The 25,189-nt window shown below is 39.6% G+C and overlaps 1 protein-coding gene across 2 annotated transcripts in view; it reads right to left on the bottom strand.

Annotated features, from left to right (window-relative positions):
- TOX (thymocyte selection associated high mobility group box) overlaps window positions 1–25,189 on the bottom strand; it is a 299,710-nt gene that overhangs the window by 165,472 nt on the left and 109,049 nt on the right. The window lies entirely within an intron of this gene.

Genomic DNA, 25,189 nt, shown 5'->3' with positions numbered 1-25,189 from the left:
TCAGCATACAGAATGGACCTCCGTGGATATTGTTATAAAATTCCCTCCTCTCACTAGAACCTCATCCCCTTCCACTTCTTCCATTTTAAACTTCTGAGTCTTCTATCTTGTTCCTATTACCTTTAATAACTCACTTCTTTCTAGTCTTTGTTCCGTTGACTCCAAGAAGATGCAGATTGGGTTTCAAGGATGGTCCTTTTAAGGAAGCTCTTTTTATTGTCCTATTTCTTTGGGCATGTTTGTCTTTTTTCCCCTGTTCCTATTTTATACTTCTCCAATCCTGGGGAAATCCAGGATCCTGCTTTCTTAGTCCCTGCTTCAAAACAAACATGATGTTACTAGATGTTATTATGAAGTCGAACAGTTGGATTCCACTAAGGAGTTGTGTCTCCCAGTCCTACTTAGCACCTACTTAGCTGCTAATTAGCTCAGCCTCTTTTTGGGCAGGGGAGAATCACGTTCAAAGTCAAGAATTAAGAAATTACTCTCAGAACTATATTGGGTGGGTTGCATTAAGAGAATCCAAGGTGATAGAAGACTGGTTAGAAGACTATGGGGCGCCTGGGTGGCACAGTCAGTTAAGCATCCAACTCTTGGTTTCAGTTCAGGTCTGATCTCAGGGTCAGGAGATCTAGCCCCACATCAGGCTGAGCATGGAGCCTGCTTGAATTTCTCTCTCCCTGTTCCTCCATCTGCCACCACCCCCCAAAATAAATAAATAAACCTTAAAAAAAAAAAAAGACTATAGCAACAGTCTGGACAAGAGCAGACAGAGATTAGGATAGAATGGGTATTTCAGATCTAAAGTCTGCAGGACTTGGTATCCAAAGGAGAGAGAAGTGCCCACAAGATATTTAAATTATGACATTCAGTGACTAAGGAGCATGAGTTTTCTTTGATTAAGATGGCCAGTAGGGAGTAAAAATGGAAAGGTGAAGGGAGGCAGAAGCTTTCACTGAGCTCCCATCCCATTTCCCCACCTTGCTTAGTCCAAGCTTTTTACTGTTCCTTAGATACTCAATCCCTGAGGACCTCTCCACAATGATGACTCTGCCTCTCACTCTACTGAGAAATCTACCTGAAGAAGCTGCCTGATTCTCCTCCTCTCCATCTCCACACTTTTGTCTGAACCAAATTCTTTCTTTTTCCCTCTGGGTTTCAGAGGTATGTTTTTCCTTCTTTCTTAGGGAGAGCCCTCCCTGTGTACTCTCAACTATAGCCTCCTTTTGCAAATTGTCCAGTTGGTGAGTCTCATCTTTTTGCACCCCTCTGCCTACACGAGGGGCCATGTTCTTTATACATACACACACACACACACACACACACACACACACACAGACACACACGTGCCCGCACACACCCCAAAACCCAAACAACCAACCAAGGATTCTTCCCTATGCTCCACTATTCCCTCAGGTAACTAATTTCTCTCTCTCCTTCCCATTAACACAAAACATCTCAAAATAATCTGGTATGATTGCCGTGTGCTTCTTCTAACCACTTATTCCCTTGGTCTCCTGACCCCTAGAATTCTCGTGCTGGTATCTTCACTCCTGACACTCTGTTTCTCGTACCTTCCCCTCATTCAGAACTGGCAACCGGTCAACTGCTCTAGGATAGTGTCATCTTTGATTTTCACACTGATCTCCCCAAAAGCTTCTTCCTTGGCTTCACTCCACTTTCCTTACTCCCAAGTGCCACCAAGGGAATGGCTCCCTGAACCCTCTTCTCAATGAGCTCTCTATGACAGAGAATCAATTGGTTCTCATCTATCTTTTCAGCAATGATCCCTCTGCCTGTGTCCATCTTTTCATTTGTACTCCCTGCTGGCCATCTTCCTCCAGGAAACCCATTGGAAGCCCACATTGACGGTCTTCAAGGCTCAACTCTTCTTCCTTCTAAAGCTGTTCCTCTATTTTTATTAATGTCACATCTCATGCTCCTTAGTCATGGAATCTCATCATTTAAATAGCTTCTGGAAACTTCTCTCTCCCTTTCATACCAAGTCCCGCAGATCACGGATCTGAAATACCCATTTGCCCCACTTCAGTCCCAATCCCTGCCCTCTCCCCTCATGTCCAGACAGTTGCCATAAGCTTCTAACTGTTCTTCTCTCATCCGGGTTTCTCTTCATGCAACTCATCCCATAGAATTCTGAGAATAATTTCTTAAATTGCAGCTTTAAACATGGTTCTCTCCCCTGCTCAAAATATGCCCTGGCTTCCTACTGCCAATTGAATAAAATGAAGTCTTCTTATTCTGATATCCAAAGCTTTCTGCCATCTGCTCTCAGCTCAGCGAAGCTGGAACCGCTGCCAAACTGAGCTGCTCCACGGGCCCTCTGAGCTCACCGTTCCCCTCCCAGCTGCATTTATTCACATGGTTCCTCTCTTCGGAATATCATACTTCCTCATCCAATCGCCAGATTTGACCATCCTTCTCTGAGAGCCGTCCCTGATCCTCAAACCAGAGTGATATGTATCTCTCCTCTGAATCAGAAAACTCCACATTAGTATTTTCTTTTACATCAGTATCAGTCCGATAGCAACATTTGTGCACATGTCCTACTTTATCCACTAGCTTGCGAGCTCTTTGGGAACAGAGGCTGAGGATCTGAGTCTAGTTCGGGGATTGTATACACACCGTCACATAGAGTGTTAGTTAGTTCCTGAACATATCATGAAGAGAATTCCCTAAAGAACTTGTTAAAACACAGACTACTGCCCCCCACCCTGCCCCACTCCACCCCACCAAGTTTTTGAGTTATTAGGTCAGGAAAAGGAGAATTTGCATGTCTAACAGATTCTCAGGTGATGCTGATGCTGCCAGGCCAGGAAGCACAATTTGAAAACCATTTGCACAGACGGCATGAATGCGTCTAAGCTCAAATCTATTTTCTCCCTCTCAAAGGCCACAAAACTTTGAATATGTAGACAAACGTTCTGAGCCCCAAGTTCTTCAAGTGTAAAAGTGAAATCATGATACCACTAGTTCCACATACATGGAGGATGATGGTTAAAATCAATCACCAAAATATGTAGAATACCATATAAATAAATGCCAAATGGACAAAAAAAGTTAAGCCATCCACCTTGGAAAGCCAAGTCCATTTGGGTAATATTCTTTTTGGTGTCCCTTTCTTCTTTGTTTAGTGAATGCTTTTGAGCTTATTCTCCAGTGAAATAATCACTTCCCTTTTCTCCGTAGAGATTTTGTAAAATGTGCTGAAAAAGCCCAATGCTTTTGACATCAGATGCAGTAAATATAGTTCAAAAATTCTCCCCTTGGGTCTGCATGCAAGGTGCACATGGAAGCAATTTGGGCCATCAGTTGAAAAATTCCCCTCACTGAAAATGAATAACTTGGCTCCTATGTGTCTCTGAAATTCAGGGGTGGTATTAGGGTGAGGTTACTTTGCCTCAGGACAAAAACTTGAGGAAGTTCTAAAGAACTGAATAGTCAAGACAAATGGAATTTTAATACAATATTTTCTTTAAGTAGACATTAATGCAAAAAACCCATGATGGTAGGGAGTAGCTTCATGACATTGAATTTGGCAGTGATTTCTTGGGTATGACACCAAAAGCACAGGTGACCAAAAAATCTCTCTAAATTGGACTCTATCAAAATCAGAAACTTCCACGCATTAGAGGACATAATCACCAGAGTAAAAGTCAGCCCATAGAATGAAAGAAAACATTTGTAAATCATGTATCTGATAAGAGCTTAATATCTAGAATATATGAAGAACTCCGACAGCTCTAAAAGAAGAAGAAGAAGAAGAAGATGATGACGATGAAGAAGAGGAAGAAGAAAAGACAAGAAACAACCATGTTAAAAATGGGCAAAGGACGTGAGTGGACATTTCTCCCAAGACAGACAAATGACTAGTAAGCACGTGAAAAGATGCTCAACATCACTGATCACTAGAAAAATGCAAATCAAAACCACAAGGGGATACCACCTCACACCCATTAGGATGGGTATTAAACCAGAGAAAAGAAAGGGAAGAAATAAGTGTTGACAAGAACATGGAGCTATTAGAGCCCTTGTGCTCTGTTGGTGAAAATGTAAAAAGGTGCAGCCGCCATAGAACAGTACTGAGGCTCCTTAAAAAAATGAAACAAGAATGAACATACGATCTAGCAATTCCACTTCTGGGTACATACCCAAACAATTGAAAGCAGGTACTCAAATAGATATTAACATACCCATGTTAATAACAGCAATATTCATAACAGCCAAAAGGTCAAAGCACCCCAAATCTCATTAGCAGATGAATAAATCAACAAAATGTAGTAGATACAAACAATGGAATATTAATCAACCTTAAAAATGAAAGAAATTGTGGCACATGCTACAATATGGTTGAAGCCTGATCATTCTAACTGAAACATGCCCATCACGAGAAGACAAACACTGCAGGATTCCACTTATATGTGGTGTCTAAAGTAATCAAGCTCATAGAAACAGAAAGTCGAATGGTGGTTGCCAGGGGCTGGAAGGAGGTGGACATGGAAAGGAAGAGAACAGGGTTTCAGGTTAGGAAGATGAAAAATTTCTGGATATAAGCTGGGCAACAATGTCAATCTACTTAACATTCCTAAACTGTACATCTGAAAGCAATTTGGATGGTAAATTTCATGTTATGTGTATATTACTACAATTTAAAAAAATAACTAAAAAGTCCACAATGAACAAAGTATGACAATGCTTAATAAAGGAAGGATTAGTAAAATTTTTGAAAAGTTGTCTGGCTCCGTCGTTAAGAAATCAACAGACTATACAATCTTTTCTTGTTGTTTTCCACAAATTGGTGGAAATTCACTAGTGCCTTGTGAAATTCTCCATTCTTCATGCTTTATCAGGAATATACTGGTTTCAAGTTTGCAAGGAGCACTCCCATTTTTAAAACTTCCATTTCTTGGGGAAATGGATGTTTTTCTGGGTGGCTCAGTCAGTTGGGTGTCTGACTCGATTTCTGCTCGAGACTCTTTCTCCTTCTCTCTCCGCCCCTCCCCCTGTTCCTGCCATAAACAAATAAATAAACAAATGAAAAAAATATTTTTTAAAAAACAAAACCACTTCCATTTCTTCTGCTTGTGAGTGTAGAGGGATCTGAGAGCATAAAGGTGATCTAGTTGTAAATCTTATAGGGGACAAAAAGTTCCCACTGTTGATCTGTAATTTTAGTGCTCTGGTGATGGTTCAAATCCCAATCTTTATAATAATCAATGGCATGGTCTAGTTCCAATGCACTTCAATCAACTCATTTAAAAATCCTCAGTATTCTTCTTAAACACAGTATTTAAGTGTCATCACTTAAATTTACTGATGGCGAAACACAGGACAAGAAGAGAGGACACTTAAGAAAAGTGCTCAGTGTCTATTAATCAGAGGACCCACACTGTCAAAGTGAAGGAAATTCTTTGTGGTTTCAGATCTGGGCTCTCAACAGAGGAATCTAGTGAAAACTCACAGGATTTAAAACTTGAATACAGATTCTCAGCACTCAATCTCAGTTACTGGAACACACTTCCACTCATGGCACTGAAAACCACAGAAACGTGAGGGAGATGATAGTTTGGCATTTAGTTCATGCAGTTCAAGATAACTTTAAGCAATGAAAATTATATAAGCCTCAAGAGTCAGAAAGCAATTTAATGAATAGCTTTTATACTTAAAAAAAAAAAGTTCAAAGAGCAATTTGAATTATGTATTCTATTCTATTTCCTACTGTTAAACATAGATATTGAAATGTATATCCAAAGCTTTATAGGAACACAAAGTAAAAGCAATGTCATGTATTATGTTCCAGCAGGTAATTCAGTGTTTTAGGATGAGGCAAGAGATTTATCAAGCAGCCTCCAAGGGAGGCAGAGTTCAAGTCCGGGCTCATCAATAATACATAAATAAACTGAACAATTAGGTACAAAGCGACTACCTTGCCAGACGACTTATTAGCCGGTAAATGATACACTCACTCTCTGCCTTGAGTTCAGAAAGAAAAGATGTCTTAAGGCAGAAGAAGGGCTGAATAAATAAGAGAGAAGCAGTCAAGCACTGCCTAACTTCCCCAGGCCTGCGGGCTTCTTTCCTTCCTCATCCTGCTGTGAAGAAAGGCCCAGATGTTAACATGGGAAGGTCAACGAAGCTCAAATGAGGAGCTTCCTCTCTGAATTCCATTGCCTCTGTAAGCAGCCTACCGCTTGGCATCAAGAGGTCTATGCATATTTTGGAGAAATGGGAGATGGGCTGAGAGTCTAGAAGAATTTTGTTTCTTGTGGGGCTTAGGTTCTGAAGGGAGTGCCTCAGTCAGAAATAAGGCATATTTAAATGACCTTAGAAAAACCCTAATGTTGCCCTCAAGGTTATGACACAGAGTGTGTAAGCAGGAAACCACTCAGCCCCTTCACCAGTGTTCCCAGCACCCATGTCTTCTGAATGGGGGCCCTTGCAGGCACCTCAGGGCCACGGAGGAGGGGAGCCAATCGTCACACGCCACTGAGACAGAGAGGAAGTCCGCTCTCTCCTCACTGGCTCACCAGATTTCTTATACGTCAGACAGAAAAATTAAAATTGTCCTCCTCTGAGAGCTGAAGAGAAATCAACTCAATATTACAAAAGCTTAGAAAATACAAACTCTTTTTAGCTAAGTCTAATGGATGATGTTATAAAGTGCCCTTCTCAGCATAAACCAATGTATCCTGAGAGATCAAGTGAATACTGAGATGCTGGGTGTCCAGAAGGGAAGGGAACAGCCCTCTGTGCAATAATGTGACCAGTATCTGCGTGCATATATATATATATATATATATATATATATATTCGCAGCTTTACACATTTTGCCTCCAGTGTTTTGTTCCTATTAACTATGAGCTAAATGTCTGCTTGAGTAATTGTTTCTCCTTTGGTGTTAACAAAAGAACATATGCTATTTCACTTGCATCTCATTAAGCTCTTCAAATATTAGAGTTGTAGGAGACTTGGTAATTCTACAGAAAAAAATTAATTGTATTGCCATTAGCTGTATTTGGCACTATGTTCGTCTCTATGATCCATCCCCCCAGCCCTCCCTGTCCAGCCCCAGGGCGTTCCATTCCAAAACCCCCAGTGGATGCTTGAAACCACAGATAGTGCCCAGCCCTATGTATAACGGGTTTATGTGTTTATACACATATACGTGTATATGTGTTTTTCTTATACAGACACACTATGATGAAGTTTAATTTATAAATGAGAGAGACTAAAAACAATAAGTAATAAACTAGAACAACTATAACGATATGCTGTAATGAACATTATGTGAATGTGGTCCCCTTCTCTCTCTCGAAGTATCTTGTATCTTACTGTCCTGTACTTACCCTTCTTGCAGTGATGATGGGAGATGACAGAATGCTCACGGCATGAGAGAAGGTGATGTGAGTGACACAGGCATTGTGATGTAGTGTTAGGCTAGATTCACCTTCTGACAATTGGACAGAAGGAGTAACTCTTGAAAGTGCAACTGTGGATAATGGTGACTACTGTCATGTAAACTCTTTTCAAATGGAAAGTTCCCTGCCTGCTCATTCTTTTGAACTCAGGAGGGTGCAAAGCATATCATGCTGGTGGGCTCCTAACCAAAGCCCAGACTCAAGACACCATCCCCTTTGACTCTAGCCCAAGGAGACAGGTTGACCCAGAGGAGCTTGATCTACACCTCACAACAACCACAGTGACTTGATCCAAAATTGTGCTCAGACACAGGCTGTGCTGATCAGATTTGCTGCCGAGTCACCAATGCTGAGTCATAGCAATAGCAGAGCTCTGTCCACAGTGCCCATGGTTCTAACTTAACTAGCCTTCACGCCATTCTTAATGTGCTCCACTGTCCAAGCCCTTTCGGATACTACCCTCTTTTAATTACCATCGCCATTCTTCAGGTGGGGAAACTGAGGCACAGAGCTGAAAAAAGAACAGGCCCATGATCACACAGCTAACAAGTGAAAGAGCTGATAAACTCTGACAGGATTTGTGTTTAGACTCCACGCTTTAAACCATGCTGTGGTGCTGGGCTTGAGGTCCTGCTGTCCTTCTGAAACTTGGCTTTTCAATTCCTGGATTCCATAAGATAGTTCAGTATCCTACTCAGTTTTCCTTTTTGCTTAAGCTACTCAGAATTGGTTTCTGTAACTTTGAAAGCAAAATAAACCTAGAAAGAGGAGGAAGCACTCTTCTCTTTTTTCTTGAGATTTGATCGACACACCTCTTTTGGAGGATAGCGAAGTCACTGTCAGTTTCCAGGGTCAATACCACCATTCTGTGATGCAGAAGTACTGTGGAAGAGCAGACATGGGATGGAGGGCTGGGACAGGAGAGCTCTGCAGAAGCAGGGGGCGTGCACGTTCTGGTTGCCTGTCAGCGAATCTACGCCTTTTCACAGCTCCCTCGTTGAGACTGTCTCCATACAGATCAACAGGTGTGCCTGTGATTGAGCACAGTGAGGCAGGTGCTTACCTGCCTGAGCACTCAGGCATCCTCCAGTCTTCTGCCCACACCCTTGGCAGTGTGGACCAAAGTTAAATTCAATGCGTCCTTTAACAATATCCATTAGAAAAGGCACTTTCTGTTTTTCCTTAGCTCCTCACAGACAGATCCTGTGCCAGAGGCTTTTGTTTTGTTTTCCTCTAACATTTACGGACTGCTTGAAATTGAGATTGTTAAAACTGAACATTTTTCCAAGTGCTTCACCTGTATTAATTTTTCTAAGCTTCGCAAGAATCATAGGAAATTTTGCATGAGGGAAACTGAGGCAGAAAGGATGTGTGTGCAGCGAGGCTCTGGCTCAGGTGTGGGGACCCAGAGCTGACATCATCATCCTACCGGTTGGGTAAGAAGATGTTACCATGATGGTTAAAGACAACCACGAAAACGAGCTGACAAACTAAGTTTTGATTCTGATAAAAATGGTTTGCAATCATGCAGTCCAAATTATCCTATTTGATGAAGCTGAAGAGAATTGTTCATTTAGGATATGATTAACAAGAAAATTAAGCATTGGCCTTCAAGCCAGAAAAGAGACTGCATCACATTCTTTAGGCTTTAGAGGAAGTCCAATTCTCCAAAGTGACAGGACTATTTAGGAAAACCCAACAATGCCCAAACAAACCCAAAATGTATACAGTAGGTTCATTAAAATGAAAAAAGTACAGTAAATGGGGGGTGGGGTGGGGCAGATTGCCACTCGGGATTTTATCTTGATGGCTTCTAGGGACCTGGTCAGTTTCTGTCCTCAACACACTTTCGGACCATCAGTGTCTATAAAAAGCATATCTTTGGGTCAAAGGCACCAATTCTTGTACTGGCCTCGTTCTCACCATTCTAGAATAGTCAATTATCAGGAAAGTCAAGTATTAACATGCAGGGCCCCTAGGTTGTCGCTGTCCAAAATAAATAAAAAAATTTAAAAAGGGATTTCTTCTCCTTCAAAAGTGTATCTTCTCCAAGAGGGTTTTTCTCTCTGCGCTGGTAACATGAAACAGAAACAGGATTTGTGGCTTTAAATATTATTCCAAAGACACCTGCTAGACTATCATCAGACCTGCTCTGAATGTCCTTGTTTTGTGAGTTTTATCTCCAGCAGTGAATTAATCTCCGAAAAGCTCCCATAACATACTGATGTTCCCAACACACACACGTGGAGAAAGTGTATCTCGGGGCCATAAGGAGGGTTAATGCTCTTTCAGACTGTAATCAATGGGAGCAGCATGACGCACAGAATCTCCCCGCGCTGTCAAGCAGCCCCGAGTATCGATGCGCGCATCTCAGCGTCGCCGGGATGGAGCCCTCGTTACACTAGTTGTACCTGGCAGGCTGTGCTGGGTCTGCGCAGAGATAAAATGAGAAGTCCCTGGGCAACCGCAGGCTATCTGTCTCCCCCGCACGTGCTCCTGGCTGTACCTTTGTAGTTTATGTAAAAATAGTTGTTTTCTGAAATGGAACCAAAGCAAGGCAAAGGGTGATGGGTAGAGGCTGCCACCAAGAAGGAAGTTAAAACAGAAGCCGGGAAAGAATTCCGATGGGTGAGTTGCTTCGGGATTGGCGGACAGCCTGGAGGAGGCAGCCACATCAGTTTTTCCTTTTCTGTCTTGGACAGTCAGTTTACACGAATGTTCTCTAAAGGTGGGCTAGTTCAGTGTTTTCAAAACATGGAAACACCAGAATACGGTGTAGATATTTCTCCTCCTTCTACTGGCAGAGGACGTCTGTCTGCTTCAGCAGGATACAAATGATTCCTCTCCAGATCATCCAGAATGAATTTTTGTTTTGAAAATCCCATTCACGCTTGAAGTGCCCGGCATTTTTGGCTTTGGGTAGTAAACTCCTTTCTCCTGCATGGTTTCATGGCCAGATTTAGACTCTGTCCTCTTCTGAACTTAATGGAAGAATTTTTACCATTAGCCTTCTAGAAAGAATAGTGGTCACTTCCTCTCACGAAAGAAAACATTCACACCCCAATGGATCATACTTATCGATGTTACAAAGGACTCTTTACTAAGCAAAACTATGTTTTTAGAATTTTTACTCCACTTTTTTTTTTTTGAAGCCAAGTAAATATAATTCTTGTCACTGTGAAACTGGCTCAACACTTTTCACGTCAATTCTCTGCTTTACTTACAAATTGAAGTTTGAAGATGAAAGCAAGAGAAATGTAAAGAAATTGTCTTTCTCTATCTGTGGCTGTGTTTATTTGCTAACTTTATTTTTGCATATGTAAGATATTTTCCTTTGGTAAGACGCCTGCAACGGAAATCAGCATAGGCTCTCCTCAGACACCTCAGGAAAAAAGAAGTAAGAGAATAGGGCCAGCAGGAGAATATGCGAGCCTCGCTGGTCAGCAAAGGTTCTGTGGTCAGCAGGCTCAGTGTGGCCCCTCTGTTCTGGAAGTGGTGGTCACCTGCGGGTGCAACCCCACTACAGAGAGGAGGAACTTAGCCAATAGCCTGGACCTGGGCGAGGAAGAGTCACCTCTCTTGCCCTAGGGGTTGAAGGAACAATGAAGGACTTCTTACAAGGAAGGCTCAAGAATTTCTATATGTGAGAGCTCTAGCGTCATTGCCTTAAAGCTTCATAGCAAATGTGCTGTTTTAATTGATATAGATTTCATTCAGGGGAAAGAAGGGTGCATGGTCTAAAGATATTTATGACTTACAGCATCTTCAAGAAGCCCACTGACTTGGATGAATATTAATGAAGTTCCACCAAGAATGGCAGAAGGAAGGACCTGTCAAGAAATCTCAGGTTGTTCCAAGGCCCAGGCTGGGAATCACGAGTCAGTTGGGAAAATATCCCATACATCTGCAGGTTCAGGAACTCCAAAACTTTCCATGGAGAGATAATGAATGCATGGAAGACAAGTTGCAGGCAGAGTTTCTTCCGAGAGGAAATGAAAATACTATGGTGATAACAACCAAGGTTAAGACCAAGATGGGGTTCTGGGGCTGACCGAGCATTTCATTTTAGTCATGTCACTCAATGTTCAAGCCTCTAGAGAGAGTTAAGTGCAGGAAGGGACAGCTAGCCTGAATATATTCCTTTAATTCTAAAGTCACAGACCTTTATTCTTGAGCCATTAATTTTGTCCTTTCATATAATTTGCATCCTCAATGTACTTGCAATAGTCCCTCTGGGAAATTCTAGAATCTTCTGTGGGAAATTCCAGAAGCTTCTATGATAAGCTAAGGGGAAAGGCATGTTACCACATGTTAGTAAAGAGATCAGCATTCCCTACTTAGCTGAGTGAGCAGGTGCCATGGTAGTGTAATAACATATGGTCAAAGTATAGACCTTACAAAGTGTTCTACCTAAGGAAAACATTTCCCAAAATAGAACAAGCCTATTGTAGCCTAGATTCACAATATATTTTTTTCAGATTTTATTTATTTACTTGAGAGAGAGAGTGAGCTAGCAAAAGAGAGAGAGCACAAGCAGGGGGAGAGGGAGAAGCAGACTCCCCACTGAGTAGGAAGACCGATGTGGAGCTCGATCCCAGGACCCTGGGATGATGACCTGAGCCCAAGGCAGACACTTAAGTGACTGAGCTTACTGAGATCCATAATATTTTGTCACTATTTATCAAGGGCTTCTAGAGATTTGAGCCACGTCTTGAATAGCCAGAAAGCAAGACAGTGGATAACAGAGAAATGGCTTTCCTTCTTTTTCAGTCCTTCTGTGAAGATCCATGTGAACTTAGAATTTTTTAGTAATGTAGTGACTTTAGTATAGAGAAATCTGCTTTTCTGGTGGAATCTAAATTGAGGTGTATGGCAGTGCCCAAGAGAAGAAGGACTCCGAGAAATAATTACTTTGTGTTGTGGTGCGTGTTCAGCTGAATCCATTCAAATCTGCATAATGAGGGAATGACTAGAACACACACACACACACACACACACACATGCCCACCACAGACATTTCCATTAAGAAAAAACCCGGTAAACTCACAGATCTATATTTAGACTATAGCTTTCCAAAAAATCCAAGTTGTGTTACTGTTGTTACTGTTTTTAGAAAACAAACAAACAAACAAACAAAAAACCCCAAAAAATTAAATCCCTAGTTATTTTGGGAACTCTAAGTCCCTCTAGTAGAAGAGTCTTACTCTTTGGAAGGCTGAATTTTTTTTTTTTTTTTTTTTTTTTTTTTTTGGGGTCATGACAGCTTATTCTCCACCCTCTTGTACACCCCAGGGATGTAGTTCTGTGGTAAGACTGGGTTACAAAGCTAACACGACGCATGGAAAAGCAAGGCCACCCAACTTAAAATATATACTCACACAAAAGTGCTAAAGGTCTCTTAGTCTTTCAGAGATGATGTGAACCAGCTGTTGGATTCTTCCCCCTGGTGATCAGGCTTTTATCTCCATACAGGTAACCAAACCCCTGAAGGGAAGCCAACATGGGCCGGCTGGGGGGGCGGCTTGGGAGTGCAGCCCCCTGCCCTGAAGACTACAAGACTGACCGGTTCTTCTTACTTTCTGCTCACTGCAGTCAAGTCTTCTCATAAAGCATCCCTCTTCTGGGTCCCTTTTCCTTGTACGTGCTATACGAGCTTACATCTTTGTGTCTGTCATGTCGACAAATTATTTATACAACTGTCTGTCCTCCTAGATTACAAATGAGCTTCAACTTAATAAACAAAGCTTATTTAAATCTTGAAATCTTTCATCACTAATATCATCACTGTCTATAGCATCTGCCACTAACTTTATTTCAATTCGATACGATAATGGAGATACATCTCTAAGAGTATAGCATTTATTGCAAATCCCAATTTATCCCTTAATGTGATTTTCCTTGTATTCGATAAACTAAATACCAACAAGTAGCTCCTTCCTCATACAGACTCTAGGGATTTATTCTCCAAAGACAAAATTTCTATTTCAATTTCCCAAAAACAAAACGACTTTTCTGAATTTCTGCTTCTGACTCCCAAATTTCTTCTGATTCTCCTCTTAAGAGCGTGAACTGTCAATCCTCAAACTACAGTGCTCTAAAAATAAAGATTTCAAAAAAAAAGAGAATCATCTTGTTTGATTTTAATGCCACAATGAATATTACTTATTATTTCTATCAAGTTGAGGCAATACATAGCATAGAACAGGTAATTTATCAAGATCACTCCAGTCTGCTGGATAAATGTATGATTTGAACAAGAAAGCTAGAAATACACTCAAAAAGGACGACCGCCAAAATAGAAAAATAAGTGTGTTCTTTTTATGTTGTAAAAATACAGTGAACTGGAGGAAAGAGATTAGACCCATCTCTTCATATGCTGGTCATCTTTTCCATCACGAAAAATACACTTGAACATTTTGTACCTCAGTGATGTACTTGCTTGGATGAATCCTTACCAACAGGTAAAATATCATTTCGATTACTCTGTGCCATTTCAAAACCGAGGTGACTCACTCAGTAATGAGACAGAGTAAAAAGCAGTTGTTTTTAGTGGGTTTTTCCTGGGGCTGGGAATCATTTTAATTTACTTGTCCCAGATGCCGCGTTTCATCTAGTTGGTATTCTCTCCATTACTAGGCCTGTTCTCCCCTTACTCAATAAATATGGAAATCTATTCCTCGTCCAGTTTGAACATTGTAATTTTTATAGCAGTTTTACTCTTTCTGACAAGCATATTTCCACTCTCCTTTCAGTCCTGGAGAATGTGAAGAAATACCCTTTTCTGTGAAAATGCTTTGCATGTGTAAAATGTATATTTCTGGGTTCAAATTTTCTGTGTGTGTTGTTTAATTAGTCTTTACAACAAAAGTCTCACAATGTTCTCCCAGGTTAGGAAGCTAAGCACAGATGAAGAGTGTGAGCCTCGGGGGCAGGTCTGGCTGGGGCCATGTCCAATGTCAAAGGGTCTTCCTTCCTAGGCCAAAGGGTCTCATTTCTGAGGAGCATCAGACCCCCAGCGCAGAATCATCAAGGAATCATACAGAGCTGAGATTATAACCATCATGCCTCTCTTTAAGGTCCTTTCTGGAAAAAGGTGGGTTATAACAAAGAAGCAAAAAAGAAACCAAAAATTTAATAAGGAAGGAAAAATGAATTAGGTCAATGCTCCTTTCTTATAACTTTAATTGACGTCTTTGAGTTCTTCAACACTAGACAGACTCCTCCTCCTGTATCTTGATATTTTTTGTTCTTTTTGTATCAAATGGTGTAAGTGAGCTGTACTTGAGAAAAATATGACTTGGAAAGATATTTATTGCTATAGGCAAATCACAGCTATGTTTGACCCCACTAGAAAACGATTCTTTGTTTAATAAAAACAACAGAAATGATGAAATAGTCATCCCAATCCCTTTTGAAAAGGCCATGATAGTTGAGTTTCAGTTGAGGTGTTGGGATTGGCTGGAATTAGATGATGGTTTAGCCAGTCATGCAATCCTTATGCCTATCCATGCTCAGGAGCCCCTCTGCCCTCATTTCAGCCTCTGACATGGAGGCCCACCTCTGGAACTCTCTTTCAGACTAACGCAGCTTTAGCGGTTGATTTTATACCGATATATTTTTAGAAACACACCATACTATGAAACACACATCTTCAACCAAGTAACCAGAATCAGACTGGCTGACTCCTCTCTGTCAGCACACCCTGAAAGAGGCTTTATAAAAACACAAAGGTAAGACGATCTCCAATGCAAGCAAGCTGAAAGGAGACTCGGCCTTGCCCCCGCACGGTCACAGGCAGAAATCTGGAAGCTTCAGGAGTCCATGAAAAAAGGGTAAGGACTCACAAGCAGATTCGATGAAAACTGTACCAAGAGGAAATTTGGAGAGCTGCTTTGAAAGCTATTGTTGAGATGAGAGCAACTTAGAGACAAGGTAGAAACAAGCAAGACTGCACCCAGGCTGGAGACCAGTGGAGTAAGACATGAACCAACACCTCTATTGAACAACCTTTGGACCCAAATTAAGTGCATCTGTGCCTGGGGACTAGCTCTTTGATGAGTCTTTTCCTTCTGAAGATTTCTGCTAAGCCTCAAGGCCTCAGAGCCAGAGATTCCTATCCCATCCAACTGGAACAATGACATTCATCAGCCTGCCAAGTGCTGAAGGACAGTCAGGTCAATGAGTTAGTCATTCCTCTGTTCCACTTAAGTATTGTATTTGCACATCAGTGTTTGACTGAGCATGGACTGTCTTCAAAATAAAGGTTCCAAGTCACAGGCAAAAGATCATCAAAGTCATATCTGACTGGTAAATTCTTACTTCTGACCCTGCATCAACTACACACTTTAGATATACATATTATTCAGAATAGTATTGTGAATTTGGAAATTGCTTAGTCCTAGGCCATTCATATTATAATAAGGGCTCAGACTACAATATCAGATGTAATATTTTGATCATAGTGATATCAGAGAATCAGTGGTGAGGAGGTACAAAATAATTAATTTAATATGAGGAAGAGGATTATCACCCTTTACTCAATAAAAATATATGGTGAGATTTGAAAAATCTTTTCATTATTAATTAGTAGCCTAAAAGATGTATCTGGTCCCCAAACAATAATTAGGAACATAAAATCAAAATTCTCTGCCTATGAAGATTCTGTTAATTGAATAAAGAACTCACAGAGGTTTTCCATTTTGCGTATGAAAGTCCAAAAGCTGAACTTAATTGCAAAGAGTAGGGTGGTCTGAGTGTAAAAAATTAGGTGAGTGTCCCAAAACTCTGAATCCTTCCAACAGGGCACACTCCAAAATTGCCAGTTACTAATTCATTTTATTAATTCAGTTCAATCTGTTGCTTCCTAGAGCTACCAAATGTTTTCTTTGGCATCATGTTTATAATCAAAATGTTTGCTTTAAAATTAAAACATTTGTTTTGGTGACATGAATTTCCTAGAGCAGCTGAACCTTCCCAATGGCTGAAACAAAACTAAGTACAAACTGTTACGGAGAATTTCTCATTTCTGCAACTCTCAGTGGTGACCAGTCCAGCATCAAGGGAGAACAAAATATTTTCACTTTTGAGATTAGAGATGTAATTGACAATACAAGTGACAATTTTATTAAAAATAAACTTGATGGGGGTGCCTGGATGACTCAGTCATTTAAGCGTGCTGCTCTTGATTTTGGCTCAGGTCAAAATTTCAGGATCCAGAGATTAAGCTCAGTGTCGGGTTCTACACTGGGTGTGGGGCCTGCTTAAGATTCTCTCTCTTGGGGCACCTGGGTGGCTCAGTGGGTTAAAGCCTCTGCCTTCAGCTCAGGTCATGATCCCAGGGTCCTGGGATCGAGCCCCGAATCGGGCTCTCTGCTCAGCAGGGAGCCTGCTTCCTCCTCTCTCTCTGCCTGCCTCTCTGCCTACTTGTGATCTCTGTGTGTCAAATAAATTAATGAATAAAATCTTTCAAAAAAAAGAGAAAGATTCTTTCTCTTTCCTTGTCCCTCTGCCCATAGCCCCCTCTTTAATAAATAATAATAATAACAAAATAATAATAAGGAATTTTTAAAAATGAGCTTGACAAAGAAATCCAAAGATGAAAGAAAGAGAAATTCTTTGATCTTTGAAACATCAGTAAATAATTTCAGGAAAAGATAAGAAATTAAAGCACTATGACCAGAGAGAGGAAATGACGGCCCTGGATGTCATAGCATGTCAAAGAGAAGAAAGAAAAGAAACCAAGAGGTAAAGTCAACAAAACTTCTGAAACACTGCAAAGCATGAGTAGAAAGAGTTGTCAAGACTCTTGTGGGAATTCTGTAGGCCCTGAAGGGAAGGAAAAAAAAGTGCAGAATGTGGGGTCAGTGACCACCTAAGACATACTCTGATATCAATTATTAAATAAACATGTTGAGGTTAGATTACTTTGAGTTAAGAATGCTGGTAGAGAGGAATCATCTGAACAGGATAGATTCCTAAGTCTTAGGAATTCTTAGATTCCTAAGTCTAAGACAGGTAGTCCTGTCTACCTGTGACAAAACCAGACACAGCAAATGACTAGGGGATGGCACCACAGACACAATGGCCTGATGATAATAAATTTTTAGAAAGAGGTGTGGGGAGCTATTGAGTCAGAATCACGGTGTGACTCTGAGGGATTTCTAGAGAAAATTTGATTTATTAACTTGAATGTGGTTCTATCATGCTAGCCAGGCCACTTTGTGTAACTTGCTCTAGATCAGGACTGCCTTGACTCTTGTACAGCTGTGTATATCTGTACAACAGAAGAACTTACACAGGAGCCATGAAAGGGGCTGACTTTGCTTTGAGATTCAAATTTAAAACTTAAAATATATGTACAAGCATATTTTCCTTTGGAATTCTGCAATCTCAGAAATCAAGATTGGACGAGCAAGGGAAATTAAGAATCTGAATACTTGTGTGTATATATATATAACATATATATTATAGATATTACAATTATATTATATATATACCAATTGTGTGTGTGTATACACATATAGGTTACACACACACACACACACACACACAAACTTGGTGCCCCTTTAAAATATGTCTTTATAGGGGATGAATTTGCTCTAAAAAGATCTACCATACACAAGGTAAAAGAGCAGGAAATCCTTTGAAGGAAATGAAAAGAATGGATGTGTATATTCAGTTCTTACAGATAATAGCTGAGGGGGTTATAAAATAAAGCTAAATCAAATTGATCAGCAGCAAGGGAGAAGTGATATTAAAGAGAAAGTGATAAGAAAGGAAAATCATGTCGATGGTGATACACTCTAGAAATAATAAAGTAATTATAGGGAAGACACTATGGGAATACCCACTATGTACAAAGGAGGTGCTAGAGGCTACATGAATATTATTTAAAGTTCATTGGGATAAAATGAGCTGGATGCTATAGAAAAATGCAATTAGATATTGTACTATCCCCTGGATTCATAACTGAGCCCACGTTTTTCATTATAAGTATCTTTTAGATCAACCCAAGAGCAGTAGAATTTTGTTCATTTGTTTGTTTGTTTTTGTTTAGACATACTCAGTTTGCTAGAAATCTTTTCATTCCACTCTTGGTTTGTAGATTTGATTCACATAATTTAGCATTGTTACTTCATAAGTAACTTGCTCTAGATCAGGACTGCCTTGACTCTTGTACAGCTGTTTACAGCAACTGAGAGTTTAAAAAGTCTATAATGTTTTACATTCGTGGAGCGATATCACATCAGTAATCAGAAACACACACACACACTCATTACAGAGATCAAAACTCCACTACAAAGAAAATTTTCTTTTTGTCACATATCATGACTCTCCCTATAAAAAATTCAGGACACTGAATCAAATACTGAAATAATTCAAGAAATTACATTCAAACCATGCAATTCAGTTATGAAATTTGAAAGTGCTTTCTTCATTTGGGTGTGTCTTTCTATCGATCTTCCCACTACTCCCTCTAGAGTCTCCAAAATAGAGACTGTGGACTGGTAGTAAAATCATGAGGGCAAGCTTAACACATTTGCTAGTTATTACAGTCTCGGCCACAATAGAAATCTCCAGAACAGAATCCAAGCAGAAGTGAGTTTTCCAAACATCTGCAGGAACTAAGATCACTCTTGATCTGCCTCAATTTATTCAACACCACCGTGACATATAGGACTTTCCTGGGTGCCTTGTGTTTCGCCTGACTTTCAAGGTTACCGCCTTTCAGATGTAACCTATGATGGTCATACATCAAAGGAACAGCGAGAGCTGCCCGACAGTTAGGTTTCTGTCCTTTCTCATCTAATTCTATACTAATGGTTTTCTTGACTTAAGTAATGTTAAGTATTTGCGGCTCAATCTCCCTCACTTCTACCTAACACATAAGGCCACTCGCACCCTGACAACCAGCAATCATGATGGAAAAGGGACTCCAGGCAACTCACGGCCATCAGTCCTCAGTTTTGACGACACTTGAATTGACAGGACTGAGAAACACTGAGAACGTGGAATTCTGGACCTTACTCAGTTATGTGAGCATCCAAAGAGGCAAGTCAGCCACAGTTGTGAGTTTTAATGATAGACCTGAGTTTCAAGATAAAAAGGAGGACCTATAGAGATAGGGATCTATTAATAGAACAATATAAAACAAAGATTTAAAAAGTACTATTTCTTAATAAATTAGGTCTACTTATTTTGACATTTTTATCATTATTTGAAAAGTAAAGAATAGCTAGAAGGTCAATCAGAAAACAAAATGATATATGGGGCACTGTTCATTGCAAACACACACACATATAAACACCCCTAATCAAAAGACACCAGGAAAAATAAGTGATATAACACTCATAGTAGAATTATCATATCATGTCTTTTTTTTTTAAGGTTTTATTTGTTTATTTGGCAGAGAGAGAGACAAAAGAGGGAAGAGCAAAGAGGGAAGAGAGACAGCCAAAGAGGGAACACAAGCAGGGGTAGTGGGAGAGGGAGAAGCAGGCTCCCCACTGAGAGAGGGCCCAACACGGGGCTAGAGCCCTACATGGGGCTTGATCCCAGGAATCATGACCTGAGCCAAAGGCAGATTCCCAATGACTGAGCCACCCAGGCACTCTTAGAACTATCATAGCTTATGAATAATTGGGATATGGCAATTTTTCTTTTGTCAATGACTACTCATCCATTGTCAAGAGCATCTTGACAACAATACAATTTACAAAACTGATATATTTTATTTAAAAACACAGGCCCACTGAGGAACGCCTGGGTGGCTCAGATCATGACCTCAAGGTCCTGGGATCCAGTCCCGAGTTGGGCTCCCGGTTCAGTGGGGAGTCTGCTTCTCCCTCTCCCACCCCCACTGCTCATGCTTTCTCTTGCTATCTCTCTCTTTCAAATAAATAAATAAAATCTTAAAAACAATAAAAAACACAGGCACATAATAAAAGGAACTCCAATATAGTAAAATGTCTTCTAACCATTTAATATCTACATGATGTTACCAGGTGAGTATTTTTGTTTGTTTGTTTTAGGAGTGCAAAGACAGTAAATGGGCAAAAAGGTAAATATCTTAAATAGTCTGTCTTACAAGGAATAAACCAGTCATTAACATTAAGCAGTTTTGTGGCAGAACGAATATACTATAATCAAGTCAACTAAAGCCATTTCTTGATGTTCTTGAGCTACTGAAAATGGTGTCCCAAATGAATGAAAAGGGATACACAGATGTCAAGAAATGCCGACCAGGAAAATTCCATTTCCTCACATTTTAGACAGTGTTTCATTGTGTTTTCAAATTTTTAACTTGAAAGGTTGGAGCTAATTACTAAATTTTTATAAAACTGACACTTGGTTTTATCTTTTCCCAAGAATAAAAGGCTTTGGTTCATTTTAAATAAACAAAAATCAAACCAACCTTCAAAATATTTTTATACATTTATACTTTCTCATAAAAATAATAACAGTTATTAGGTAATAGAAATTACTCTATTGTTTCAATATTTTTTAAAAATAACAACTTGTACGAGGACTGTTTTCAATGCCTTTTTTCCTATTGGCTACGGTATTTATTTATAAGTTACATTCATTGAAATGTTTTCTTTTCCAGATATAACTGAAGAAGATATTGTATTAGACTTGTTCTCTAGAAAGTTCCTTCTACCGTACCGCCTCACCTACGCTTGGCCTATTCCCAAAGATCTATTAAGAATGGGATTTTAATGAGTAACATAAGGAAGAGGAAGTTTACAGTCTTTAGTGAAGTTCAGAATTCATGATGATTATGGAAAAGTACCGCACAAGCTTTTTTTCAACAGTGAAAGGCAGAAAAGAGATAGAAAAAAAAATGAATGAATAAAATGTTCAGGTTTTCGGATGTTAAATGATTGAAACAGTTTCTATTTAAATGCAAATTTGACTTTTTAAAAGATGGGACTACCAGTAACTGCACCCTAAATGGTAAAATGAAAATCAATTTGAAATATGGGATGAATAAAGTATATGTGGACTTTCTGGGAATAATTTTTTATTATGAAAACCCTGATGCATTTTCCTTGGCTCAATCCATTTTCAACTTTGGACAGCCGTGTCTGGGATGAAATGCAAACATTTTTTAATTTGTTTAAGCACAAACACGGTCAGCTTACTAGACGTTTCCTTGTTCATTCAAGTCAGAATTCACCAAATAATGATCAACAGTATGATGTATGTAAAATACAAGACCCAAAATAAGAGTTTAACTGCAGCATTATAATGACCAATAGTCACTATATGTTTTTTATGATGTTGAGGAAATCACTTTTAAGAAATGGAAATCACTGCATTCTATTGATTCAAGAACAGAATCTTCAGACATAAGTCAGCAGAGTTGACACTTCCAAATACATAAAATGTGACATCTGCTCTTACAAATGCACTATATAGGCTGTAAATCATCAAAGAGAAAAACAGTTCAATGTCATTTCAGCCACCGTAAGCTATGGTTTACAACTGAGAGATAAAAATAGTCACACTGTCTCTGTGACATCTAAACCACTTTTCTATTGCAGAAGTCCATGTTCTAATTTATCTTTGTGGTTGGATAACACACAATCAATTGTGAGCAACTAGTGTAGTTTGATTCCAGTCAACTGCAATTTTCAATAGCTTTATCTTTCCCCCCACGGAGGTGACTTTCAGTAATATCTACAACCCACTATCTCAATTTTTTTGTGGTTCCTTAAGTATGCCCTGCTGTTAGCCATCATGGTAAGGGCTAACATACAGCACTAATCCATACATGAAACTTAGAGTCTAAGAGGAGACGTTAACACTTGGGTGACTTGTAATAATTGAAGACCCAGTTTCCACTGAAAAAAAGGAGCTCTTATAAGACTTAAAGTATGACCTGGAAGCGTATGATCTGTTTGAGATTTCCGGTCCCACCACTTTTTAACTATGAAAATTCTAGCAAATTATTTCACCGCTGTGGGAACTCATCTGAAAAACAGGGCAGGATAAAAATTCCTATCTGTCAGGGGCAGTTTTAAAGATTAAGTGAGATAACTTAAGTACTTTAATACAGTGTTTGACATACACTCTGGAGGACATAGTGAATAGTGACTATTATTGTTATTCATGTTGAGTTACTTTTTACTAACATAGTGGTATAATAAAATAGCACACCTTTTTGTGGCCATCGTAAATAGGGATGCTAAGGTTTGCTATTTCAACCCCAAAAGAAATCAAACATAGTAGTTTGTACTTGGAACATGTGTGATCGTATTTTTATTTCATTTTGCAAATAATGTTAATATTTAAATATTCTTAGAAATTTTTTTGTGTAATCTTAAAATACCACGATCGTAAGTGGACCTTAAAAATTCTACCATCAAATTGAGGGCAGCAAGTATTACAATGTAGATATCATTTGGTTTCAATGTATGGGATAAAGCTAAAAGAAGGGTGATACTTTCTATAAACTAATAACAATGCTGGCAAATGGGCTCCTATTAATAAGGTTTTTATAACATTTTTTGCATTTGTTAAATAACATACTAACAACTTGAAAAAGTAAGAATTATCAAATAAAATATACCCAGTTTTCCAGAATTTGCTACATAAGCAGCCATTAATTACTGTATTTCTATCCTCTTTTTTTTTTTTTTTTTTTTTAATAATGAGAGTGAAACAATGAGGCAGGACCTGCTAATCGAGTTGGTTTCTGGAATGACAGACTTGTTCACTGACAATCTTCTTGGAATTGAAACACAGTGTCTTTTATTTTTCTCCACGGTACTGCAGTGAAGCTCAAAGCCCAATCTCCTGGTACCCACCAGCCCCTTGGCTGATGTTGAAAGAGAACGGCTATCCTTGGTGGATTTAAAGCTATTAGATTAGCAGTTCTGATGCATTTTCACTCTGAAATCTTTTTATTAGTAAAGCAGCACACCCCAGGGTCTTTACTTGTCAGACCATTAGAGGCACAGCCTTTGGCTGCTCTCCATGCCTCAGTTTGCCAAATGTGTGTACACTTTTTGTCTCGAGCATTCCCTGTCATATGCTCTTATTTACGGAGACATTTTGCACGGATTCCAGATCTTCTAATGTTCAGACAAGCACAGCAACACAATTCACTTTTGTCAGGAAACAAATGTGCTCTGAACATTCATGGTTTAGATTCGCTGGGTCCACGCTGCTTTTATTTAGTGCAAGAAAGCACTATTACATAGAACTCCTAAGCCTCTGGTCTTTGCTACACATGTGAGATTCTGGAGGAAGGACAAAAAGAATTGTTTTAGAAAAAGTGGAATGCTGTTTCACTAGTTCACTACATCCTATCCCTGGACTTTTTTTTTTTTTTTTTTAAGATTTGATTTATTTATTTGACAGACAGAGATCACAAGTAGGTAGAGAGGCAGGCGGGGTGGGGTGGTGGGAAGCCAGCCCCCCGCCGAGCAGAGAGCCCGAGAGCCCGATGTGGGACTCGATCCCCAGAACCCGGGATCATGACCTGAGCTAAAGGAAGAGGCTTTAATCCACTGAGCCACCCAGGTGTCCCTGTGGTTGGTGTTTTCATTGAAAGATATAAGGGGGATATAGGGAAGAAAACAACTTGTAATTAGGTGTATGCTTAGGTCTTTCTCATCAGAGTCTCCTAATGCTATCCTCATTGTCAAGGACAGCTAGATTACAAGCTTATCAAGGACAGGTGTGAATGCTTTCCTATACTTCATGTTTCTACTAAAGGATCTAATGTGTACTTCACCCTCAAGTAACATCCATTACATACTGACTTAATACCATATTGACTTAAACCCAGCAAGCTTCCTTTAAGCGTAATATTTAACTTTGGCCGTAGGTACACTACTGGCCCTGAATTCGTGAGACACATTTGACACTTGAACAAGGAGGAGGTTGGGGCACCAATTCCCTGCTCAGTCAAAAACCCACGTATACATTTTTTACTCCTCCAAAATTTAATTACTAACAGCCTACTGTTGACTGGGAGGCTTATTGTATTTATTTTTTTTTAAGATTTATTTATTTAATTGAGAGAACACAAGAGAAAGGAAGAGCATGAGTGGAGGGAGGGGCAGAGGGAGAGGGAGAAACAGTCTTCCCACTGAGCAGGGGCCCTGACATGGGGCTCCATCCCAGAACCCTAAGATCATGACCTGAGCCCAAGGCAGAGGCTTAACTGACTGAGCCGCCTCAGCACCCCATTTGGAAGCCTTACTGGTAACAATCTATTAACACATATGCTGTATGTCATATTATTCTATACTATATTCTTATAATAAAGCAAGCTAGAGAAAAGAAAATGTTATTAGGAAAATCATAAGGAACAGAAAAAAGCACACTTTCAGTACTGTTTATTTATTATTTATAAAAACTCTATGTATAAGTGGACCTGCACAGTTCAACCGTGTTGTTCAAGGCTCACCTGTACTAACTTTAAATAGCTGACTGTAATAAGTTAACCCAAATTCGTGATACGTGAGATCCTTTTGTGCATAAAAGAACCAAACAATAACTCTTGGGTAAAAGAAAACTTATTGAAATGAAGTCATTTTAATTATATCTTCTAAAACTTAAAAGTTTCTCCAAGAAGATTCTTTTTTAACTCCAGAATGCATAAATTCATCCTTAACTTCCCTTAGGAGTAATGGTGACTACAGGCTTGGGCTTAGTACACACTTGATGATAGACTGAATCCTGTTAAAATCAGGCAGCGAGCAAAGACGTGGATACAACTAAGTCAGTCAGAGAAAGAC

The sequence above is a fragment of the Mustela lutreola genome, chromosome 3 (assembly GCF_030435805.1).
Source record: "Mustela lutreola isolate mMusLut2 chromosome 3, mMusLut2.pri, whole genome shotgun sequence".
Classification (NCBI taxonomy): domain Eukaryota; kingdom Metazoa; phylum Chordata; class Mammalia; order Carnivora; family Mustelidae; genus Mustela; species Mustela lutreola.
Note: the sequence above shows the minus strand (reverse complement) of the source record. Positions and strands in the feature narration are given on the sequence as shown.